The following is a 19618-nucleotide window of genomic DNA, read 5'->3' as shown; positions in this document are numbered from 1 at the left end:
TTGGTTTGATTATCAAATATTCAGGTGAATTACCATTTTTTCTATATTCTAGTCTTTGCAGATCCTCGGTGGTTCAATGGTGGAATTCTCGCCTGCCACGCGGGAGATCCGGGTTCGATTGCCGGCCGATGCATGTTTTGGTCGTCATTTAATGTATAACGATATTGTGTTTACGAAAATTGTAAAATGATAATTGTTAAATTGATAAATCCTTCTAAAAATATTATTTGAGATAATAATTCGAAGAAATGTTTGGTTTGATTATCAAATATTCAGGTGAAATATCATTTTTTCTATATTCTACTTTTTGCAGATCCTCGGTGGTTCAATGGTAAAATTCTCGCCTGCCACGCGGGAGATCCGGGTTCGATTCCCGTCCGATGCATGTTTTGGTCGTCATTTAATGCATAACGATATTGTGTTTACGAAAATTATGTAAATGATAATTGTTAAATTGATAAATCCTTCTAAAATATTATTTGAGATAATAATTCTATAACGATTTGTTCTTACTTTAACTCTTAACTTCGGCTCATGGCTAGTCTAACTATCGTTATAAAGGTCATATACCCGGGTGGCTCACTTAACGTTCACTATTGGGGTTAGTGAGATAAATAATATAATTATGGTCAAAGTTGTCTAGGGGATTGTTTTTAAAATATAGGAGTAATAACTCATGGGAAACGTATTTGGAGTTTGCCAATCAAATATTTAATAACACTAATTAAAAATAATAAATAATAGCATGCACCCTAAATGAGACTGGTAATAAAGAAAATAATAGCATGCACACTTTTAATAATATACTAATAAGGCCTGTTTTAACTAAATACGATATCGTATTTCAACACGGAAGGTGTTTATAAAAATACTGAACCACATAAGGGTTTTAAGTAATAATTATTGAAATATAGTTCACCACATAAGGGTGTTAACATAATGAAAGCTCTTTAAATAGCTTTTTAACTTTTCAACCACAAAAGGGTTTAGAGTTCTAAACAAAGGTCCATAAGGACTTTTAATAAATGTTTTTGGTACGTTACTCGTTTAGTCGCGGGAACGTCTTCATCTCCACGGTGCGGTGATCCAGAGGTCGGTCGCGGCGCAAGGCCGAACGATTGACGCGTGGCGCGTAGAAATTAGGGCTAGGGCCCAGCCAACGAAATGTTCATGACGATAGTCTTTGTCTCCAGCGAGACCGTACTTAACATTTACCGCGAGCGTTGAAGTTTTAAAGTTTTGCGCGCACTTAAACGGTTTGGCGCGGTTCACCAATAAAGGCGGTCAGGAACAGCAACGGACATTGGTTCGGTCGGCAGGTAGCTTCGTCTACGGCATGAGAGTCGGACTCGTCTCTGGCATAAGCGTCCTCGATGGTGGAGAGTGAAAGAGATAAGAATGTAGTCCATTGTTCACTCTGGGCTTATATAGGTTTTTGGTGGTCAAGGGTTTCATCCATCGAGCCAATCATTGACGAGCTTTCTGCGGTCAACGTTCGTAGTCGAGTTCCGTTTTTTGTTTGATGACGCACTTGTTGCAGGTGTTTGAGAACGCGAACGTGCCCTCTTATTTCGTGACCCAAGAGGTCAGGGTTTTTGTTCGTGGTCCGAGTAGAAAATACTTTTCTCTCGTCCACGTTACAATAATATACTAAGATACTAACAATACACTAAAAATATCTACACAATAATACATTTGAAAAACACGATTGACAAACTCCATTCTTTAGTTAAGGGGTTAAAAATATATGTACAAGTAAAAGGGACTCTCACGAACCCCCAGAGAGAATTGTAAGCCGTTCAGGTGCGCCTAGAGACCATGGCCATTGGCCTTCTATTTGCGAGGTAATTCCCCATTGAACCGAGGTTCGCGACCAGCGCTGACCCCAACTCAAGGAGAATTATAGAATATTTAAAGGGAATATAATAATTTTAAAGGGAAGATTACTTTTTATTAAATTTGGCGTTACAAATTCCCCCGGAACTAACGTCGACGTCCGCGGAGACTATATACAAAAACTAAGGGATAAAGATATACAAAAACTAAGGGAGAAATATATACAAAAACTAAGGGAGAAATATATACAACAACTAAGGGAGAAATATATACCAAAACTAAGGGATAAAAAAAAAACTCAAAAAAAATTCGAAAAACTTCTGTAGTTACTTTATGTACATTTGCGCAATTAGGAAACTATTTACAACCATAAGTATGTTAACGTTACTTATGGCGTGATGGGACATTGAAAATAACAAACCATCCCAAAAATAAAATGGTGCACCAAAATTTGGAAGAAAAAAAAATCAGCCAAATACAAAATTAAAGGCAGTATCTCTCAAAAGGAGTGAGGCCTATACAAAATTAACTCAATCACACTAGGATTGGTTTGACCCTTCCAGTATTGGGGTCTCGTGGTCGCAAAACGCGTCCGCTGGTATTGGTTACCTCGTCAGGTTCAGTAGTGTCACAAGTGTCTACTGGTGACGGGTTGCTAACATCGCTAGGTTGAAGAATCGCCTCGTCACGCGCAACATATGGTTTAAGCTGGGATATATGGTATTTACCATAGAGGGCCTTTTTGTCCATTGTTTCTAATTTATAGCTAAGTGGGCTTAATTTCTGCGCGATTCGATAGGGTCCATCAAATGAAAGCGAAAGCTTTGAAGCGAATTTATCTGCTGCATTAGACAGATAATGGGACCGTTTTAAAACCAGGTCTCCTTCTGACAGCTCGAAATCGCGGTGACGTCTATCGTAATAAACTTTTTGTTTAATTTGAGATTTCTTCAAATTATTGTATGCCTTTTCTAAAGAATGGGTAACTTTTGGCATGACCGTAAGACCATAGGCCTTTCCTTTTTCATTAGTCACGTCAACATCTGACGTCTGGGGATCAGTTAGAGAGCACGCTGTGCGTATTTCGCGACCGAACATAAGTTCAGAAGGACTAAACCCAGTGGAATCATTGACCGCTGTTCTAATGGCCATAGCGTACTGTTGGAGTCCTTGATCCCAGTCCTGGTGGTTGTCATGGATATAGGAAGCTATCATAGTACCGATAATTTGGTTATGTCTCTCAGTGAAGTTTTCCTGAGGATGATATAACGACGTTAGTCGTTGCTTAATACCATATTGCTGGTACACATTTTTAAGTAGCTTAGAAACAAAAGCCTTTCCATTATCGCTAACAACCACCGAGGGAAGACCATAACGTGTAAAAACATCGTCAATTAAATGTCTAATTATGGGTTTTGAAGTACCGTTGCGAAGGGGAAAAATTTCCACCCATTTGGTTAAATAGTCCGATACTACTAGGATAAATTTAAATCCACGTTTACTTCGTGGGTACGGACCTTTTAGGTCCACTGAAATTACATCAAATGGTTCGGTTACGTCGCTGCTTTGCATAAGGCCAGCAGGTAATTGTCTGGGGATTTTATGCTTCTGGCACACCGAACACGTTTTACAGTATTTAATAACATCCATTGTCAGTCCTTGCCAAGTGAATCGACTCTGGACTCGCCTAAGCGTTTTCTTAGTACCGAAATGTCCGGCAGAAGGAATGTCATGGCTAAGAAATAATATTCTAGCTTTCAATGATTGGGGTAAATATATTTTACAAGGGTCCCACCCAAAATGGCAAGCTTTTCCCACGTCCTTATATAAGACGGTATTCCTAATCTCGCAAAGAGGTGCTGTCTTCTCTATCCATACACGCAGCTTAGGGTCCTCTGGTAAACCACCATCATTCAAATAAAGAATGAGAGGGCCTAATTTAGGGTCGGTAGTTTGAGCATTAATTAATTCTTCGCGATCATAGAGAATAGGTTTATTTTCTGGATTGGCGGTAGATATAGCCGAAATCTGACCATCTACTAGGGTGTCGCTTTCTGGGATACGCGATAATGCGTCGGCAACGGAATTATCTTTTCCGGGGACATGATGTATATTAAAGTTAAATGCTTGCAACCGAGAATTCCAACGCGCGAATTTACCGGTTGGGTCAGGAGCTCGGTGCAGCCATCGAAGGGCGCTGTGATCTGTATAAACATCGAACTGGGTCCCTTCAACGTAAGGTCTAAATTTTTCTACGGCCCACACGATTCCCAAACATTCCCTTTCAGTTGTTGAATACTTTTGTTCCGCCGAGCTCAGCGCCCTACTGGCGTACTGAACTACGTATTTCTTACCATCAATATTTTGAGACAGAACGGCACCTAAGCCCACATTAGAGGCGTCGGTGTGAATTATGAATGGGTATGCATAGTCAGGGGATGTTAAAATGGGTGCTGTAGCTAATTTAGTTTTCAAAACGTTAAATGCGGACTCCTGGGCTTCCGTCCATTTCCACGGAGTGTCATTGTGGAGTAGTGAGTTTAGGGGCTGCGCGATCTTAGCAAAATTTTGTACGAACCGCCTATAATACGAGGTCATACCCAAAAACCTGCGGAGTTGTCTAATATTACGCGGGGTTGGAAAGTTTTCCATGTTACCAGTTTTATCGGGGTCAACCATGACACCATTATGGGACACAATATGACCCAAGATTTTTGCTTCCTTACGACAAAATTGCGTTTTAGTAGCTTTAATAGTTAAGCCCGCGTTTAGTAATCTTTTAAAGACTTCCTCTAGTGTTTGGATATGTTGTTCGAAAGTGGCAGACGCTATTATAAGATCGTCTAAATAGGCACACACCCCTGAGTCATTAAGATCCATAAACAAGTTGTTCACCATCCTTTGGAATGTTGCGGGGGCATTGGTCAAACCGAACATCAGCACCTTTGGTCTAAAAAGACCGCGATGCGTCACAAAAGCGGCCATGTCTCTGTGTGCCTCGTGTAGGGGCACTTGCCAATAGCCACTTCGCATGTCTAACGTGGTGATATAATTTGGCTTGCTAATTGACTCGAGGATGTCATCTATTCTGGGGAGAGGGTATTTATCCTTGACCGTTACGCTATTTAGCTTCCGATAGTCGGCACATAAACGGGAATTAGGCTTTTTCTCTACCTCCCCCTCTAAAACTGACTTTTCACCTATATCGGTTTTCTTTCCCACTAAAACAATAGGGCTTGCCCAAGGACCACACGAAGGTTCTATCAGGTCCTGCTCCAACATCTCGTCAATTATGCCGTCAATAATTTGTCTTTTGGCGGGGGAATAACGATAGGGGGCACTAGCAATTGGGAGCGCCTCTCCTACATTAATATAGTGTTCGATACAAGTAGTTCGACCAGGTAGTTTAGAAAATATGGGATTGTATTTGTGCACTAAAGATTGTAATAAGGAACGCTGTTGATCATCTAAGGGTGCTTCAATTACTGCTGCATTCAGACCTTCAATATCTATCATTTCATCCTCGAGAGATAAATTAAACAGGGAAAAATTATTTCCACTTTCTAAGGGGAGTTTACAAGAAACATTATCAGGATAACAAAAGTTATTCTGTCCAAAATCTATAACCATGCCAACATGGCCTAAAATATCTCTCCCGAGAATGCATTGATAAGGGATATCTGATACGTAGACAGCTTCAAAAGTGACTTGTTTACGTGGAAAACAAAAAGGAACCGTGACGGTTCCTGCCGTGATCAACGGAGTTTGATCGGGTTGTTTTAGGGTGATGTTTTCATCACGAGTTACGTAACCCTGCTTTTCTAATAATGGTTTTAAATTACTGTGTAGGACTGTATTACTGGAATCACTGTCCACTAAAGCTACGCACGGGGTCGTTCCTACAGAAATATTGATAAAGTTTTGAGTCCCCGCTGATAAAGTTTTAGGGTTCTCTGAAAAATAATGCCCCGTGCTAACTGTTGTTTCTATTGACGCGAGGGAGTGGGCGGGGCTCCTGGTGGATTGGTGGCGCCCGCTACCCCGTTTCCCGAGTGTCTATTTTTCTTTCTATCTTGACAATAGGGACGTATGTGCCCTACCTTTCCACAGCCATCGCACGTTACGTTTGCATTGTAATAGGAACTCGTGCCTCTGCTACCCTGAATATTTGTTCCCACCTGGGGTGTACTTGGCGGGGGGTTTGGAGCTTGAGAATTATTAAATGGTTTCTTGGCTTTAATAAAATTGCCATTTGAAGAACTAGGTACATTCTTTGAACTTGAATTATGGGCGCTATCTTCACGACGCTCCTTTAAAACCATTTGTTCTACTCCAAACGCGTCGTCAAGTAGTTCCCTTACACTAGTGTACTTTTTGGTCATTAGGTACTTCTTAATGTCGCTACGGAGGTTTCGCTTAATTGCGGCAGCTTGTTTTCTATCAGATAATGGGCTATTCAGTTGACTAAAAAGTTTTTGCAAATTATCCGCGTATTCACCAACGGTTTCATGGTAGCGTTGGGTTCTCTCATTTATTTTGTCCTGAATAAACTCATCATTGGATTCTCTCTCAAATCTGTCTCTAAGAGCTACTTCGAAATCATCAAAACTATTAAACGGGTCTTGTTCCGCGAACCAATCAGCTGCGGGGCCATGCAATAAAGAGGGTACCCAATCCCGAATAAAAACATCTTCTTCTAATCCATGCGTAACACGCATCTGTTTAGCCCTACGTAAAAATTCTTTTGGACCGGAGTCCGTGGGCCTCCCTGTATAGGTGGGTGGTGGAAAAGGATTCGAGTAAACAAATTGGGCTCTAGCTACAGGAGGGTTGTTTACTACGGGTTGAAACTGACCCTGAATACAACCTGCAGTGTTTGAGAGATGGGTTATTGTACTAGAATTACTACTAGCTGAAATTTGCGGTGCCGTTATAGGCATGGGCTGAGGCAAACCCAAATTTGACCCTACAAGCGAGCTTTGCTGAGAAGCTCCCGTAATAATAGGTGGATTAACCTGTGAGGGTGTTAAGGGTGCTAACAAAGAAGGCGATTGCAAGGGGGCTGTATTTTGAGCCATAGTAGCCTGTAACTGATTCAAAGAAGCCTGAAAATGTGCTTGTTGGGCGGCCATTTGAGATAATTGTGTCATAAGAGCGGTTAGAACGTCCGCTGGTACCGTGACGGTAGCGCCTGGTGCGTTTGCCGTACCACTATTTTGAGATAAAGCCTGAGCGGCGGCTATACTGCTATTTACATTAGAATTAGCATTAACTTGGCTAGTGGAGGGACCGACATTAGGGCCTACATTAACTAAATTTGGGTTTAATGGGGGTACCTGTTGGTTAGGTTGCCCCATTGGAGTAGGTGAAGTACTACGCGAAGGGGGATTGCTGTGAGCTAAAGGCATGGTTTTAGCGACTTCGCGATTCTTGTAACGCTCAGAGCGGGATTGCTTACAATGAGCTATTGTTAATTCGTCAAATCGACTGTATATATTATTCATAAACAAATATGAATTTAAGGTCAAATAAAGACAAAAAAAAATTACGTCCTGGAAAAGTCAAATCCTAAATCCTCAAAAGGGGAAAAACCAAGCACACAAAAGGCGACTAAGGTAATTTAATAATTAGGTGGCAACAAAAGCGCCAAAGACTACCAGGATGTTTTTGAGATGGTTTAGTTTACATTAACTGGATAATTAATTTGGTCATAAAGTAACATTAGAAGATCCTGGCTGACGGACCCCCAATTTATAACGATTTGTTCTTACTTTAACTCTTAACTTCGGCTCATGGCTAGTCTAACTATCGTTATAAAGGTCATATACCCGGGTGGCTCACTTAACGTTCACTATTGGGGTTAGTGAGATAAATAATATAATTATGGTCAAAGTTGTCTAGGGGATTGTTTTTAAAATATAGGAGTAATAACTCATGGGAAACGTATTTGGAGTTTGCCAATCAAATATTTAATAACACTAATTAAAAATAATAAATAATAGCATGCACCCTAAATGAGACTGGTAATAAAGAAAATAATAGCATGCACACTTTTAATAATATACTAATAAGGCCTGTTTTAACTAAATACGATATCGTATTTCAACACGGAAGGTGTTTATAAAAATACTGAACCACATAAGGGTTTTAAGTAATAATTATTGAAATATAGTTCACCACATAAGGGTGTTAACATAATGAAAGCTCTTTAAATAGCTTTTTAACTTTTCAACCACAAAAGGGTTTAGAGTTCTAAACAAAGGTCCATAAGGACTTTTAATAAATGTTTTTGGTACGTTACTCGTTTAGTCGCGGGAACGTCTTCATCTCCACGGTGCGGTGATCCAGAGGTCGGTCGCGGCGCAAGGCCGAACGATTGACGCGTGGCGCGTAGAAATTAGGGCTAGGGCCCAGCCAACGAAATGTTCATGACGATAGTCTTTGTCTCCAGCGAGACCGTACTTAACATTTACCGCGAGCGTTGAAGTTTTAAAGTTTTGCGCGCACTTAAACGGTTTGGCGCGGTTCACCAATAAAGGCGGTCAGGAACAGCAACGGACATTGGTTCGGTCGGCAGGTAGCTTCGTCTACGGCATGAGAGTCGGACTCGTCTCTGGCATAAGCGTCCTCGATGGTGGAGAGTGAAAGAGATAAGAATGTAGTCCATTGTTCACTCTGGGCTTATATAGGTTTTTGGTGGTCAAGGGTTTCATCCATCGAGCCAATCATTGACGAGCTTTCTGCGGTCAACGTTCGTAGTCGAGTTCCGTTTTTTGTTTGATGACGCACTTGTTGCAGGTGTTTGAGAACGCGAACGTGCCCTCTTATTTCGTGACCCAAGAGGTCAGGGTTTTTGTTCGTGGTCCGAGTAGAAAATACTTTTCTCTCGTCCACGTTACAATAATATACTAAGATACTAACAATACACTAAAAATATCTACACAATAATACATTTGAAAAACACGATTGACAAACTCCATTCTTTAGTTAAGGGGTTAAAAATATAGGTACAAGTAAAAGGGACTCTCACGAACCCCCAGAGAGAATTGTAAGCCGTTCAGGTGCGCCTAGAGACCATGGCCATTGGCCTTCTATTTGCGAGGTAATTCCCCATTGAACCGAGGTTCGCGACCAGCGCTGACCCCAACTCAAGGAGAATTATAGAATATTTAAAGGGAATATAATAATTTTAAAGGGAAGATTACTTTTTATTAAATTTGGCGTTACAATTCAAAGAAATGTTTGGTTTGATTATCAAATATTCAGGTGAAATTCCATTTTTTCCATATTGTACTCTTTGCAGAGCCTCGGTGGTTCAATGGTAGAATTCTCGCCTGCCACGCGAGAGATCCGGGTTCGATTCCCGGCCGATGCAAGTTTTGGTCGTCATTTAATGTATAACGATATTGTGTTTACGAAAATTATGTAAAATGATAATTGTTAAATTGATAAATCCTTCTAAAAATATTATTTGAGATAATAATTCAAAGAAATGTTTGGTCTGATTATCAAATATTCAGGTGAAATACAATTTTTCCATATTCTACTCTTTGCAGAGGCTCGGTGGTTCAATAGTAGAATTCTCGCCTGCCACGCGGGAGATCCGGGTTCGATTCCCGGCCGATGCATGTTTTGGTCGTCATTTAATGCATAACGATATTGTGTTTACGAAAATTATGTAAAATGATAATTTTTAAATTGATAAATCCTTCTAAAAATATTATTTGAGATAATAATTCAAAGAAATGTTTGGTTTGATTATCAAATATTCACGTGAAATACCATTTTTTCCATATTGCATTCTTTGCAGAGCCTCGGTGGTTCAGTGGTAGAATTCTCGCCTGCCACGCGGGAGATCCGGGTTCGATTCCCGGCCGATGCATGTTTTTGTCGTCATTTAATGCATAACGATATTGTGTTTACGAAAATTATGTAAAATGATAATTGTTGAATTGATAAATCCTTCTAAAAATATTATTTGAGATAATAATTCAAAGAAATGTTTGGTTTGATTATCAAATATTCACGTGAAATACCATTTTTTCCATATTGCATTCTTTGCAGAGCCTGGGTGGTTCAGTGGTAGAATTCTCGCCTGGCACGCGGGAGATCCGGGTTCGATTCCCGGCCGATGAATGTTTTGGTCGTCATTTAATGCATAACGATATTCTGTTTACGAAAATTATGTAAAATGGTAATTGTTAAATTGATAAATCCTTCTAAAAATATTATTAGAGATAATAATTCAAAGAAATGTTTGGTTTGATTATCAAATATTCAGGAGAAATACCATTTTTCCATTTTCTACTCTTTGCAGAGCCTCGGTGGTTCAATGGTAGAATTCTTGCCTGCCACGTGGGACATCCGGGTTCGATTCCCGGCCGATGAATGTTTTGGTCGTCATTTAATGCATAACGATATTCTGTTTACGAAAATTATGTAAAATGGTAATTGTTAAATTGATAAATCCTTCTAAAAATATTATTAGAGATAATAATTCAAAGAAATGTTTGGTTTGATTATCAAATATTCAGGAGAAATACCATTTTTTCAATATTCTTCTCTTTGCAGAGCCTCGGTGGTTCAATGGTAGAATTCTCGCCTGCAACGCGAGAGATCCGGGTTCGATTCCCGGCCGATACATGTTTTGGTCGTCATTTAATGTATAACGATATTGCGTTTACGAAAATTGTAAAATGATAATTGTTAAATTGATAAATCCTTCTAAAAATATTATTTGAGATAATAATTCGAAGAAATGTTTGGTTTGATTATCAAATATTCCGGTGAAATACCATTTTTTCTATATTCTACTTTTTGCAGATCCTCGGTGGTTCAATGGTAGAATTCTCGCCTGCCACGCGGGAGATCCGGGTTCGATTCCCGGCCGATGCATGTTTTGGTCGTCATTTAATACATAACGATATTGTGTTTACGAAAATTATGTAAATGATAATTGTTAAATTGATAAATCCTTCTAAAATATTATTTGAGATAATAATTCAAGGAAATGTTTGGTTTGATTATCAAATATTCAGGTGAAATACCATTTTTTCCATTTTCTAGTCTTTGCAGATGCTCGGTGGTTCAATGGGAGAATTCTCGCCTGCCACGCGGGAGATCCGGGTTCGATTCCTGGCCGATGCATGTTTTGGTCGTCATTTAATGCATAACGATATTGTGTTTACGAAAATTATGTAAAATGATAATTGTTAAATTGATAAATCCTTCTAAAAATTTTAATTGAGATAAACATTCGAAAAAATGTTTGGTTTGATTATCAAATATTCAGGTGAAATACCATTTTCTCCATAATCTTCTCTTTGCAGAGCCTCGGTGGTTCAATGGTAGAATTCTCGCCTGCCACGCGGGAGATCCGGGTTCGATTTCCGGCCGATGCATGTTTTGGTCGTCATTTAATGCATAACGATATTGTGTTTACGAAAATTATGTAAAATGATAATTGTTAAATTGATAAATCCTTCTAAAAATATTATTTGAGATAATAATTCAAAGAAATGTTTGGTTTGATTATCAAATATTCAGTTGAAATACCATTTTTTCCATATTGTACTCTTTGCAGATGCTCGGTGGTTCAATGGTAGAATTCTCGCCTGCCACGCGGGAGATCCGGGTTCGATTCCCGGCCGATGCATGTTTTGGTCGTCATTTAATGCATAACGATATTGCGTTTACGAAAATTATGTAAAATGATAATTGTTAAATTGATAAATCCTTCTAAAAATATTATTTGAGATAATAATTCAAAGAAATGTTTGGTTTGATTATCAAATATTCAGGTAAAATACCATTTTTTCCATATTGTACTCTTTGCAGAGCCTCGGTGGTTCAGTGGTAGAATTCTCGCCTGCCACGCGGGAGATCCGGGGTCGATTCCCGGCCGATGCATGTTTTTGTCGTCATTTAATGCATAACGATATTGTGTTTACGAAAATTATGTAAAATGATAATTGTTAAATTGATAAATCCTTCTAAAAATATTATTTGAGATAATAATTCAAAGAAATGTTTGGTTTGATTATCAAATATTCACGTGAAATACCATTTTTTCCATATTGCATTCTTTGCAGAGCCTCGGTGTTTCAGTGGTAGAATTCTCGCCTGGCACGCGGGAGATCCGGGTTTGATTCCCGGCCGATGCATGTTTTTGTCGTCATTTAATGCATAACGATATTGTGTTTACGAAAATTATGTAAAATGATAATTGTTAAATTGATAAATCCTTCTAAAAATATTATTTGAGATTATAATTCAAAGAAATGATTGGTTTGATTATCAAATATTCAGGTGAAATACCATTTTTCCATTTTCTACTCTTTGCAGAGCCTCGGTGGTTCAATGGTAGAATTCTTGCCTGCCACGTGGGACATCCGGGTTCGATTTCCGGCCGATGCATGTTTTGGTCGTCATTTAATGCATAACGATATTGCGTTTACGAAAATTATGTAAAATGATAATTGTTAAATTGATAAATCCTTCTAAAAATATTATTTGAGATAATAATTCAAAGAAATGTTTGGTTTGATTATCAAATATTCAGGTAAAATACCATTTTTTCCATATTGTACTCTTTGCAGAGCCTCGGTGGTTCAATGATAGACTTCTCGCCTGCCACGCGGTAGATCCGGTTTCGATTCCCGGCCGATGCATTTTTTGGTCGTCATTAATGCATAACGATATTGTGTTTACGAAAATTATGTAAAATGATAATTGTTAATTGAAAAATCCTTCTAAAAATATTATTTGAGATAATAATTCAAAGAAATGTTTGGTTTGATTATCAAATATTCAGGTGAAATACCATTTTCCATATTCTACTCTTTGCAGAGCCTCGGTGGTTCAATGGTAGATTTCTCGCCTGCCACTCGGGAGGTCCGGGTTCGATTCCCGGCCGATGCATGTTTTGGTCGTCATTTAATGCATAACGATATTGTGTTTACGAAAATTATGTAAAATGATAATTGTTAAATTGATAAATCCTTCTAAAAATATTATTTGAGATAATAATTCAAAGAAATGTTTGGTTTGATTATCAAATATTCACGTGAAATACCATTTTTTCCATATTCTTCTCTTTGCAGAGCCTCGGTGGTTCAATTGTAGAATTCTCGACTGCCACGCGGGAGATCCGGGTTCGATTTCCGGCCGATGCATGTTTTGGTCGTCATTTAATGCATAACGATATTGCGTTTACGAAAATTATGTAAAATGATAATTGTTAAATTGATAAATCCTTCTAAAAATATTATTTGAGATAATAATTCAAAGAAATGTTTGGTTTGATTATCAAATATTCAGGTAAAATACCATTTTTTCCATATTGTACTCTTTGCAGAGCCTCGGTGGTTCAGTGGTAGAATTCTCGCCTGCCACGCGGGAGATCCGGGGTCGATTCCCGGCCGATGCATGTTTTTGTCGTCATTTAATGCATAACGATATTGTGTTTACGAAAATTATGTAAAATGATAATTGTTAAATTGATAAATCCTTCTAAAAATATTATTTGAGATAATAATTCAAAGAAATGTTTGGTTTGATTATCAAATATTCACGTGAAATACCATTTTTTCCATATTGCATTCTTTGCAGAGCCTCGGTGTTTCAGTGGTAGAATTCTCGCCTGGCACGCGGGAGATCCGGGTTCGATTCCCGGCCGATGCATGTTTTTGTCGTCATTTAATGCATAACGATATTGTGTTTACGAAAATTATGTAAAATGATAATTGTTAAATTGATAAATCCTTCTAAAAATATTATTTGAGATTATAATTCAAAGAAATGATTGGTTTGATTATCAAATATTCAGGTGAAATACCATTTTTCCATTTTCTACTCTTTGCAGAGCCTCGGTGGTTCAATGGTAGAATTCTTGCCTGCCACGTGGGACATCCGGGTTCGATTTCCGGCCGATGCATGTTTTGGTCGTCATTTAATGCATAACGATATTGCGTTTACGAAAATTATGTAAAATGATAATTGTTAAATTGATAAATCCTTCTAAAAATATTATTTGAGATAATAATTCAAAGAATTGTTTGGTTTGATTATCAAATATTCAGGTAAAATACCATTTTTTCCATATTGTACTCTTTGCAGAGCCTCGGTGGTTCAATGATAGACTTCTCGCCTGCCACGCGGTAGATCCGGTTTCGATTCCCGGCCGATGCATTTTTTGGTCGTCATTAATGCATAACGATATTGTGTTTACGAAAATTATGTAAAATGATAATTGTTAATTGAAAAATCCTTCTAAAAATATTATTTGAGATAATAATTCAAAGAAATGTTTGGTTTGATTATCAAATATTCAGGTGAAATACCATTTTCCATATTCTACTCTTTGCAGAGCCTCGGTGGTTCAATGGTAGATTTCTCGCCTGCCACTCGGGAGGTCCGGGTTCGATTCCCGGCCGATGCATGTTTTGGTCGTCATTTAATGCATAACGATATTGTGTTTACGAAAATTATGTAAAATGATAATTGTTAAATTGATAAATCCTTCTAAAAATATTATTTGAGATAATAATTCAAAGAAATGTTTGGTTTGATTATCAAATATTCACGTGAAATACCATTTTTTCCATATTCTTCTCTTTGCAGAGCCTCGGTGGTTCAATTGTAGAATTCTCGACTGCCACGCGGGAGATCCGGGTTCGATTTCCGGCCGATGCATGTTTTGGTCGTCATTTAATGCATAACGATATTGCGTTTACGAAAATTATGTAAAATGATAATTGTTAAATTGATAAATCCTTCTAAAAATATTATTTGAGATAATAATTCAAAGAAATGTTTGGTTTGATTATCAAATATTCACGTGAAATACCATTTTTTCCATATTGCATTCTTTGCAGAGCCTCGGTGTTTCAGTGGTAGAATTCTCGCCTGGCACGCGGGAGATCCGGGTTCGATTCCCGGCCGATGCATGTTTTTGTCGTCATTTAATGCATAACGATATTGTGTTTACGAAAATTATGTAAAATGATAATTGTTAAATTGATAAATCCTTCTAAAAATATTATTTGAGATTATAATTCAAAGAAATGATTGGTTTGATTATCAAATATTCAGGTGAAATACCATTTTTCCATTTTCTACTCTTTGCAGAGCCTCGGTGGTTCAATGGTAGAATTCTTGCCTGCCACGTGGGACATCCGGGTTCGATTTCCGGCCGATGCATGTTTTGGTCGTCATTTAATGCATAACGATATTGCGTTTACGAAAATTATGTAAAATGATAATTGTTAAATTGATAAATCCTTCTAAAAATATTATTTGAGATAATAATTCAAAGAAATGTTTGGTTTGATTATCAAATATTCAGGTAAAATACCATTTTTTCCATATTGTACTCTTTGCAGAGCCTCGGTGGTTCAATGATAGACTTCTCGCCTGCCACGCGGTAGATCCGGTTTCGATTCCCGGCCGATGCATTTTTTGGTCGTCATTAATGCATAACGATATTGTGTTTACGAAAATTATGTAAAATGATAATTGTTAATTGAAAAATCCTTCTAAAAATATTATTTGAGATAATAATTCAAAGAAATGTTTGGTTTGATTATCAAATATTCAGGTGAAATACCATTTTCCATATTCTACTCTTTGCAGAGCCTCGGTGGTTCAATGGTAGAGTTCTCGCCTGCCACTCGGGAGGTCCGGGTTCGATTCCCGGCCGATGCATGTTTTGGTCGTCATTTAATGCATAACGATATTGTGTTTACGAAAATTATGTAAAATGATAATTGTTAAATTGATAAATCCTTCTAAAAATATTATTTGAGATAATAATTCAAAGAAATGTTTGGTTTGATTATCAAATATTCACGTGAAATACCATTTTTTCCATATTCTTCTCTTTGCAGAGCCTCGGTGGTTCAATTGTAGAATTCTCGACTGCCACGCGGGAGATCCGGGTTCGATTTCCGGCCGATGCATGTTTTGGTCGTCATTTAATGCATAACGATATTGCGTTTACGAAAATTATGTAAAATGATAATTGTTAAATTGATAAATCCTTCTAAAAATATTATTTGAGATAATAATTAAAAGAAATGTTTGGTTTGATTATCAAATATTCAGGTAAAATACCATTTTTTCCATATTGTACTCTTTGCAGAGCCTCGGTGGTTCAGTGGTAGAATTCTCGCCTGCCACGCGGGAGATCCGGGGTCGATTCCCGGCCGATGCATGTTTTTGTCGTCATTTAATGCATAACGATATTGTGTTTACGAAAATTATGTAAAATGATAATTGTTAAATTGATAAATCCTTCTAAAAATATTATTTGAGATAATAATTCAAAGAAATGTTTGGTTTGATTATCAAATATTCAGGTGAAATACCATTTTTTTCATATTGTACTCTTTGCAGAGCCTCGGTGGTTCAATGGTAGAATTCTCGAATGCCACGCGGGAGATCCGGTTTCGATTCCCGGCCGATGCATTTTTTGGTCGTCATTAATGCATAAAGATATTGTGTTTACGAAAATTATGTAAAATGACAATTGTTAAATTGATAAATCCTTCTAAAAATATTATTAGAGATAATAATTCAAAGAAATGTTTGGTTTGATTATCAAATATTCAGGAGAAATAGGGTACCATTTTTTCCATATTCTTCTCTTTGCAGAGCCTCGGTGGTTCAATGGTAGAATTCTCGCCTGCCACGCGGGAGATCCGGGTTCGATTCCCGGCCGATGCATGTTTTGGTCGTCATTTAATGCATAAGGATATTGTGTTTACGAAAATTATGTAAAATGATAATTGTTAAATTGATAAATCCTTCTAAAAATATTATTTGAGATAATAATTCAAAGAAATGTTTGGTTTGATTATCAAATATTCAGGTGAAATACCATTTTTTTCATATTGTACTCTTTGCAGAGCCTCGGTGGTTCAATGGTAGAATTCTCGAATGCCACGCGGGAGATCCGGTTTCGATTCCCGGCCGATGCATTTTTTGGTCGTCATTAATGCATAAAGATATTGTGTTTACGAAAATTATGTAAAATGACAATTGTTAAATTGATAAATCCTTCTAAAAATATTATTAGAGATAATAATTCAAAGAAATGTTTGGTTTGATTATCAAATATTCAGGAGAAATAGGGTACCATTTTTTCATATTCTTCTCTTTGCAGAGCCTCGGTGGTTCAATGGTAGAATTCTCGCCTGCCACGCGGGAGATCCGGGTTCGATTCCCGGCCGATGCATGTTTTGGTCGTCATTTAATGCATAAGGATATTGTGTTTACGAAAATTATGTAAAATGATAATTGTTAAATTGATAAATCCTTCTAAAAATTTTAATTGAGATAAACATTCGAAAAAATGTTTGGATTGATTATCAAATATTCAGGTGAAATACCATTTTTTCCATAATCTTCTCTTTGCAGAGCTTCGGTGGTTCAATGGTAGAATTCTCGCCTGCCACGCGGGAGATCCGGGTTCGATTCCCGGTCGATGCATTTTTTGGTCGTCATTTAATGCATAACGATATTGTGTTTACGAAAATTATGTAAAATGATAATTGTTAAATGATAAATCCTTCTAAAAATTTTAATTGAGGTAAACATTCTAAAAAATGTTTGGTTTGATTATCAAATATTCAGGTGAAATACCATTTTTTCCATATTCTTCTCTTTGCAGAGCCGCGGTGGTTCAATGGTAGATTTCTCGCCTGCCACTCGGGAAGTCCGGGTTCGATTTCCGGCCAATGCATGTTTTGGTCTTCATTTAATGCATAACAATATTGTGTTTACGAAAATTATGTAAAATGATAATTGTTAAATTGATAAATCCTAAAAATATTATTATTATTATTAATGTTTGGTTTGATTATCAAATATTCACGTGAAATACCATTTTTTCCATATTGCATTCTTTGCAGAGCCTCGGTGGTTCAGTTGTAGAATTCCCGCCTGCTACGCGGGAGATCCGGTTTCGATTTCCGGCCGATGCATGTTTTTGCCGTCATTTAATGCATAACGATATTGTGTTTACGAAAATTATGTAAAATGATAATTGTTAAATTGATAAATCCTTCTAAAAATATTATTAGAGATAATAATTCAAAGAAATGTTTGGTTTGATTATCAAATATTCAGGTGAAATACCATTTTTTCCATATTGTACTCTTTGCCGATGCATGTTTTGGTCGTCATTTAATGCATAACGATATTGTGTTTACGAAAATTATGTAAAATGATAATTGTTAAATGATAAATCCTTCTAAAAATTTTAATTGAGGTAAACATTCTAAAAAATGTTTGGTTTGATTATCAAATATTCAGGTGAAATACCATTTTTTCCATATTCTTCTCTTTGCAGAGCCGCGGTGGTTCAATGGTAGATTTCTCGCCTGCCACTCGGGAAGTCCGGGTTCGATTTCCGGCCGATGCATGTTTTGGTCTTCATTTAATGCATAACAATATTGTGTTTACGAAAATGATGTAAAATGATAATTGTTAAATTGATAAATCCTTCTAAAAATATTATTTGAGATAATAATTCAAAGAAATGTTTGGTTTGATTATCAAATATTCACGTGAAATACCATTTTTTCCATATTGCATTCTTTGCAGAGCCTCGGTGGTTCAGTGGTAGAATTCCCGCCTGCTACGCGGGAGATCCGGTTTCGATTCCCGGCCGATGCATGTTTTTGCCGTCATTTAATGCATAACGATATTGTGTTTACGAAAATTATGTAAAATGATAATTGTTAAATTGATAAATCCTTCTAAAAATATTATTAGAGATAGTAATTCGAAAAAATGTTTGGTTTGATTATCAAATATTCAGGTGAAATACCATTTTTCCATATTCTACTCTTTGCAAAGCCTCGGTGGTTCAATGGTAGAATTCTCGCCTGCCACTCGGGAGATCCGGGTTCGATTCCCGGCCGGTGCATGTTTTGGTCGTCATTTAATGCATAATAATATTGTGTTTACGAAAATTATGTAAAATGATAATTGTTAAATTGATAAATCCTTCTAAAAATATTATTAGAGATAGTAATTCAAAGAAATGTTTGGTTTGATTATCAAATATTCAGGTGAAATAACATTTTTCCATATTCTACTCTTTGCAGAGCCTCGGTGGTTCAACAGTAGAATTCTCGCCTGCCATGCGGGAGATCCGGGTTCGATTCCCGGGCCATGCATGTTTTGGTCGTCATTTAATGCATAACGATATTGTGTTTACGAAAATTATGTAAAATGATAATTGAAAAAATTGATAAATACTTCTCAAAATATTATCTGAGATAATAATTCAAAGAAATGTTTGGCTTGATTATCAAATATTCAGGTGAAATACCATTTTTTCCATATTGTACTCTTTGCAGAGCCTCGGTGGTTCAATGTTAGAATTCTCGCCTGACACGCGGGAGATCCGGTTTCGATTCCCGGCCGATGCATTTTTTGGTCGTCATTAATGTTTAACGATATTATGTTTACGAATATTATGTAAAATGATAATTGTTAAATTGATAAATACTTCTAAAAATATTATCTGAGATAATAATTCAAAGAAATGTTTGGTTTGATTATCAAATATTCAGGTGAAATACTATTTTTCCATATTCTTCTCTTTGCAGAGCCTCGGTGGTTCAATGGTAGAATTCTCGCCTGCCACGCGGGAGATCCGGTTTCGATTCCCGGCCGATGCATTTTTTGGTCGTCATTAATGCATAACGATATTGTGTTTACGAAAATTATGTAAAATGATAATTGTTAATTGATAAATCCTTCTAAAAATATT

General features: G+C 37.2%; 20 non-coding genes across 20 annotated transcripts; all 20 read left to right on the top strand.

The window, feature by feature from the left end:
• The first annotated feature begins 9140 nt into the window (after window positions 1-9140).
• Window positions 9141-9211, top strand: TRNAG-GCC (transfer RNA glycine (anticodon GCC)). Its single transcript has one exon. It is a non-coding gene; the product is annotated as a tRNA-Gly (tRNA).
• A 183-nt stretch (window positions 9212-9394) lies between these two features.
• TRNAG-GCC (transfer RNA glycine (anticodon GCC)) lies at window positions 9395-9464 on the top strand. The gene has a single exon. It is a non-coding gene; the product is annotated as a tRNA-Gly (tRNA).
• A 183-nt stretch (window positions 9465-9647) lies between these two features.
• TRNAG-GCC (transfer RNA glycine (anticodon GCC)) lies at window positions 9648-9718 on the top strand. The gene has a single exon. It is a non-coding gene; the product is annotated as a tRNA-Gly (tRNA).
• A 186-nt stretch (window positions 9719-9904) lies between these two features.
• Window positions 9905-9972, top strand: TRNAA-GGC (transfer RNA alanine (anticodon GGC)). The gene has a single exon. It is a non-coding gene; the product is annotated as a tRNA-Ala (tRNA).
• Window positions 9973-10655: 683 nt separating this feature from the next.
• Window positions 10656-10731, top strand: TRNAG-GCC (transfer RNA glycine (anticodon GCC)). Its single transcript has one exon. It is a non-coding gene; the product is annotated as a tRNA-Gly (tRNA).
• Window positions 10732-11166: 435 nt separating this feature from the next.
• TRNAG-GCC (transfer RNA glycine (anticodon GCC)) lies at window positions 11167-11237 on the top strand. The gene has a single exon. It is a non-coding gene; the product is annotated as a tRNA-Gly (tRNA).
• A 184-nt stretch (window positions 11238-11421) lies between these two features.
• TRNAG-GCC (transfer RNA glycine (anticodon GCC)) lies at window positions 11422-11491 on the top strand. The gene has a single exon. It is a non-coding gene; the product is annotated as a tRNA-Gly (tRNA).
• Window positions 11492-11674: 183 nt separating this feature from the next.
• On the top strand, window positions 11675-11745 carry TRNAG-GCC (transfer RNA glycine (anticodon GCC)). Its single transcript has one exon. It is a non-coding gene; the product is annotated as a tRNA-Gly (tRNA).
• Window positions 11746-11928: 183 nt separating this feature from the next.
• TRNAA-GGC (transfer RNA alanine (anticodon GGC)) lies at window positions 11929-11999 on the top strand. Its single transcript has one exon. It is a non-coding gene; the product is annotated as a tRNA-Ala (tRNA).
• Window positions 12000-13193: 1194 nt separating this feature from the next.
• On the top strand, window positions 13194-13264 carry TRNAG-GCC (transfer RNA glycine (anticodon GCC)). Its single transcript has one exon. It is a non-coding gene; the product is annotated as a tRNA-Gly (tRNA).
• A 183-nt stretch (window positions 13265-13447) lies between these two features.
• TRNAA-GGC (transfer RNA alanine (anticodon GGC)) lies at window positions 13448-13518 on the top strand. Its single transcript has one exon. It is a non-coding gene; the product is annotated as a tRNA-Ala (tRNA).
• Window positions 13519-14712: 1194 nt separating this feature from the next.
• TRNAA-GGC (transfer RNA alanine (anticodon GGC)) lies at window positions 14713-14783 on the top strand. The gene has a single exon. It is a non-coding gene; the product is annotated as a tRNA-Ala (tRNA).
• A 686-nt stretch (window positions 14784-15469) lies between these two features.
• Window positions 15470-15540, top strand: TRNAG-GCC (transfer RNA glycine (anticodon GCC)). The gene has a single exon. It is a non-coding gene; the product is annotated as a tRNA-Gly (tRNA).
• Window positions 15541-15977: 437 nt separating this feature from the next.
• Window positions 15978-16048, top strand: TRNAG-GCC (transfer RNA glycine (anticodon GCC)). The gene has a single exon. It is a non-coding gene; the product is annotated as a tRNA-Gly (tRNA).
• A 441-nt stretch (window positions 16049-16489) lies between these two features.
• Window positions 16490-16560, top strand: TRNAG-GCC (transfer RNA glycine (anticodon GCC)). The gene has a single exon. It is a non-coding gene; the product is annotated as a tRNA-Gly (tRNA).
• A 440-nt stretch (window positions 16561-17000) lies between these two features.
• TRNAG-GCC (transfer RNA glycine (anticodon GCC)) lies at window positions 17001-17071 on the top strand. The gene has a single exon. It is a non-coding gene; the product is annotated as a tRNA-Gly (tRNA).
• A 183-nt stretch (window positions 17072-17254) lies between these two features.
• On the top strand, window positions 17255-17325 carry TRNAG-GCC (transfer RNA glycine (anticodon GCC)). Its single transcript has one exon. It is a non-coding gene; the product is annotated as a tRNA-Gly (tRNA).
• Window positions 17326-18442: 1117 nt separating this feature from the next.
• Window positions 18443-18513, top strand: TRNAS-GCU (transfer RNA serine (anticodon GCU)). Its single transcript has one exon. It is a non-coding gene; the product is annotated as a tRNA-Ser (tRNA).
• A 182-nt stretch (window positions 18514-18695) lies between these two features.
• On the top strand, window positions 18696-18766 carry TRNAG-GCC (transfer RNA glycine (anticodon GCC)). The gene has a single exon. It is a non-coding gene; the product is annotated as a tRNA-Gly (tRNA).
• A 689-nt stretch (window positions 18767-19455) lies between these two features.
• Window positions 19456-19526, top strand: TRNAG-GCC (transfer RNA glycine (anticodon GCC)). The gene has a single exon. It is a non-coding gene; the product is annotated as a tRNA-Gly (tRNA).
• Window positions 19527-19618: the final 92 nt, after the last annotated feature.

The sequence above is a fragment of the Phalangium opilio genome, unplaced genomic scaffold (assembly GCF_054372755.1).
Source record: "Phalangium opilio isolate 3A_F unplaced genomic scaffold, DU_Popi_V2 ptg000002l_1, whole genome shotgun sequence".
Taxonomy (NCBI): Eukaryota; Metazoa; Arthropoda; class Arachnida; order Opiliones; family Phalangiidae; genus Phalangium; species Phalangium opilio.
This window is presented reverse-complemented; position numbering and strand designations above follow the sequence as displayed.